This window comes from Corvus brachyrhynchos, unplaced genomic scaffold (assembly GCF_000691975.1).
Source record: "Corvus brachyrhynchos isolate BGI_N302 unplaced genomic scaffold, ASM69197v1 scaffold34, whole genome shotgun sequence".
Lineage (NCBI taxonomy): Eukaryota > Metazoa > Chordata > Aves > Passeriformes > Corvidae > Corvus > Corvus brachyrhynchos.
In genome coordinates this window covers 1,259,628-1,263,991 of record NW_008238126.1, presented here as the reverse complement: position 1 = coordinate 1,263,991, position 4,364 = coordinate 1,259,628, and the positions used below count along the sequence as shown (strand labels likewise).

The following is a 4,364-nucleotide window of genomic DNA, read 5'->3' as shown; positions in this document are numbered from 1 at the left end:
TCTGGTTGTTCAATTTCACTTTTCAAACTCTGTTCCTTATTCCTTCCTATGAAATCTACTTTAGCCACCTTTTTTCCTCTCTCTTCCTCCCACATTCACCCTCTGTAGGAATCTTTTCCTCAGCAGCTTCCTATTCCAACTTCTGTTCCCCTCCTTTCTCACCCCGCAGCATCAGGAGAACCAAGCTGGACCATGCTCCAATTAAAAAACAAGCTTCCAAAATCCACTTGGCCAGGATCTCAGTGATTCCTGCTCCCTCCCCTTCAGGAATAACAGAAAAAAAAAAAGAAAAGGCGTAACACTAAGAAATTATACATTTATTTTAAACTAGGATTTAATTTTAAACAAAATACATAGACTTTTCACAGATTGTTGCCGAAGCCCTAAAACTTTAAGTTCTTCCCTTACCAAACACACATAAATAATGAATCAGTCACATATTTAAAAGCTGCTGAGAGAACTCTTAGAATTATTATTTTTCCAATGCATTGTCTGTACCAATGACTGCTTTTTCATACCTTTTCCATAAAATATTATAATACAGTGATTCTTAGTGAGAAAACAAAGGGTTTTTAACACTTGTATGGTCAAGAACACGTCTGCTTCTTTTTGTCCCCACAGACAGTTCTCAGCTTATTATAAAACCCTACTGGGTAAGTTTAGGCCATATTTCAGAATTTAATGTACTAATTAAAAGAAGGACTTGCAGCAGCTAAGCAAGATTTTCTTTAATCAGTTTGTTCAAGCATTCATTTCAATTCTACCCTAACCTTGCAAAAAAAACAAGTCTGATTTATTCTGCCTGAAGACCCAGGGACATGTTAGAAGGAACCAGGAAGAATGATGGTCACAATTATCTGCTTTTTCTCTCACATTCAAGTGAGAAGCAGCTGAACAGGTCTAGAATTGCCACCTTAAGTACCCCTACTAATGGAGATCCCATTCCTGATTCTCAAGGCAGGCACATACTACCCACTTAACTGGCGCTTAGTCAAATGTGATTTTGGACTTAGCACACCTCTGTGCATTTGAGCCACTCCAAGGAATGCTGATTAAAAGATTTGTGCACATCATTAAAGAACAGGGTATTTTCTGAAGCTTTATAAACAACACATTTCCAAATAGCATTTAAGCTGATAGGATGGAAAACCGTATTTATTATTATTTTTACTAGAAGTGAAGAAGAACGGATGAAAAAAATTGAAGAATTTTGCCAGTCCATTTACATGTGGATAAATTTAAAAAGAATTAAAAAAACCCAACCCAACATACAGTGTTGATATCATCTCTGACATACTAACAGGGCAGGATCACACACCCCTTCAAACGAGTTTCCTGGTGTAACATTTTCCACAAAACATGAACTCCTGCACAAGACTTTGCTTCACACTTTGGAGATACAACTTTTTCCTTTCTCTTGGAGATTTGTATTTCTGGAAGTCTTTTAACTTAGGTAGGTTAGCGGTAGGTATGCAAGTTTTCCTGAGATTTCAAGAGTTATCCTGTAAGGCAGCATCAGCCTAAAGAAAGTAGCAAGGAAAAAAAAAAGCAGCATTTTTTTAATCATTCTTTGAGGACCACCCCCTATTCCCCACAATATCACAGAGATGAGACAAAGTAGAAAAATGTGCAAAATATAAAAAGCATATGGTAGTTAGAATATACAGGAAAGAGTGGAGCAGGTTCATACTTACTAGGTATAAAACACTTTGTTTTCTAAGTGTTGTTGCTGAAAAACCCTTCTTTTCCCAGAAACTGACTGGGTAGAGAAGCATGGCTGCTAAAACAAGTAGGCCAAGATCTTATTTCCCCCAGTGAGAAAAGATTAGATAAACTTCCTTCTTCCACACATGCTCACAGGAACAAAATTCAACTACAGAGAGCCACCCCTCTTCCTTGAACTCTAGACAGAAGAAGTGAAGCCACACAACTTTACTTTTTCCAGGCTGCAGAGGCAAAGTCAACCTGTGAAAATAAAAGCACTTTCCTCTACATAATAGCTTTTACAGCTGCTGTGGGCAAAAAACCCCAACCCAAACAAATAAACAACAAAAAGTCATTTATTAACTATCTGAACTGTTATCGGGACTTTGAGGAGACAGTAACAGAACAGGTTACCCTGTACCACTCCCTCTACAGAAAACAAACACAGGTCTCAACACTACAGTCTCAGCTGGCTGCAGATTCAAAGATAAAATTACAGTGATGACACTTTTTCAAAGGTTTTTGTAACTCAGGAGAAACCTTTTGTTAGCTCAGGTTTCAGAAACTGAAATTGTAGTTTGATTTTGCAGCAAGCCAGCTTCCATGGGAGCAAAATTCTGACTGACAGCCATCCTACAGTCTGCTGGGAGCCCAGTGAGTCTGAAGAAAACTAAAGGAGATCTCAGTGTAAGCCAGAATACACCGTGTGAAACAACATATACAAGTACTGATAGGAACAGAAATGTGGGGCAAAGAGGGGGAAAAAAAATCCAGAATGAAGATCTGGCAGTGCTACCAAGGAGTGTCACATTGCAAAAGAAATGCTAAAAGAATGAAAACCAGTAGAGAAACATTTAAAAACCATTCAGGTGCATTGACACTCAAACTGGAAGTAAAATGCTGGTACTGAAGAGACCAGCAAAACCCCAAACTGTTCTATATTCCATAACCAACCACCAGAACATACTGTCTTTATCACAGTAAATACAGAAAGAGATGTGTGACTTAAAATTTTTTAACAGCCAATATGAGAGCAAAAAAAGGCAGGAAGTTTGCTTATTGACTACAGCTGCATCTGAAGAGGAAACAAAGAAGAATACAGGGTATTTCTCCTTAGAAGAACTCCCTAATGTGTTCTAAGGGAAATAAACACAGGAGACAGCTATTTTCTTCACTGATATAAGCTTTATAAAACAAAGTCTTCTAACAGCAGTCATGAAATCCAGCCAGAATTTGTCTTTTTAAGAATACAGATGAAAATGTAGGACCAAATAGCAGCTCAAGATAAATTTCATCAAGAAACTAGAGATGGCAGCAAAGTCTCAAGCTAGCATCGGGGTGTAAGAGGAAAAGTTAAATGAAAAGGAAAGTTCCGAATAATTCTTAGAGCTTTGTCCAAACGGTAAACATTCCAAGTCTGGGTTTTTTTTTTCCTTTTTCAAACAGTGACAGAAAAAAGCAAACCTATCAGTAAGAACAACTACAAACAACTGTAAGGCTCTATTTTTAAATGCAAAAACTTCACAGATCAATTTTTAGCACACATGAGAAAACAAATTTTAAAGCAGCTTTCAGCACAATATGCATGTTTAAAATCTAACACGCATCAATATTCTCACAACTTACTGCTGATTTCTAAATGTCCAGCCATATAGCTGAAACCACATTTCAGGAAGGTATTATTTTATACTTTTCTTTGTCTTTGCAACTGTAACAAATACTGAGAAGTTGGGCATAGGCTGGGTTTTGGGAAGAGAATTTCCCACTGTTAGTTTTCTGGAACACTTTAAATTTTTGAAAAATACATTAGCAATATGAGAAACTAAGTCCCATTCTGAAAAACAACAAACACTCGGAAAGAATCACAGAAGTTTCACAAAGTGACCTCACCTTTCTGCTTAACTGCATCCCTGCGAATAATCTAAAATTCTACAGTTCTGAGTTTGCTGTTTGACACAACACCTAAAGGATCCTGGACGCTGAAAAGCACTGTCTCAAGAGACATTGTAACTCACCAGCATGGAGAATACCCAAACCAGCAGTTCTGCTGTGGATTTTGCCTTGCTACTACCTGGGACATGCTCTCAGAACCTGTCAGTCCATGCCAGTGCAGTGGCAGCTGCTACTCATCAGTGCTTGGAAGAATCCTCCCCAAAAATCAGGACACTCATATTAAAATCCTTCCCTAACACACAGTGCTTGCAGAAGTACTCACCAGGCCAGAAGATACGGGAAACAAAGGTATTCTTAACATTCCCAGCTGATGTTTTATGGAATCATTTAACAGTCATCACATCCACTAAGAAGGGAAACAAAGCATCCGTGATGATCATATTCACGAAGCAAAAAATACCAAACCAATTCCCAGTCCCTGTTCTGAGCAAATTTTAAGTATTTCATACACACAACACAAAACAACTCTACAGTCAGCAATCTATTTGAAAACATCCTTAACCAACACAGCAAACAGACAACAGGAACTTTTGAAAACTTCAAACAAGTCAGAAACTAAGAATCCAAGTAAGAAGATTCATCTGCAAGAGTTGAGAAAGTATCCTCAAAGTGTATCTCAATGGCAGCTATGAAGTTTTGAATACTTTACAATTACAAGTGCCTGCAGCTGATAAAAAAAATTGACACACTTGAGATCTAAGATTAGG

General features: G+C 37.8%; 1 long non-coding RNA gene across 1 annotated transcript; it reads right to left on the bottom strand.

The window, feature by feature from the left end:
- Positions 1-316: 316 nt before the first annotated feature.
- LOC108446547 lies at positions 317-4,357 on the bottom strand. Its single transcript, XR_001861755.1, has 2 exons — positions 3,920-4,357; positions 317-1,520 (listed from the first exon to the last, which is right to left on the bottom strand). It is a non-coding gene; the product is annotated as an uncharacterized LOC108446547 (long non-coding RNA).
- Between the last annotated feature and the right edge of the window lie 7 nt (positions 4,358-4,364).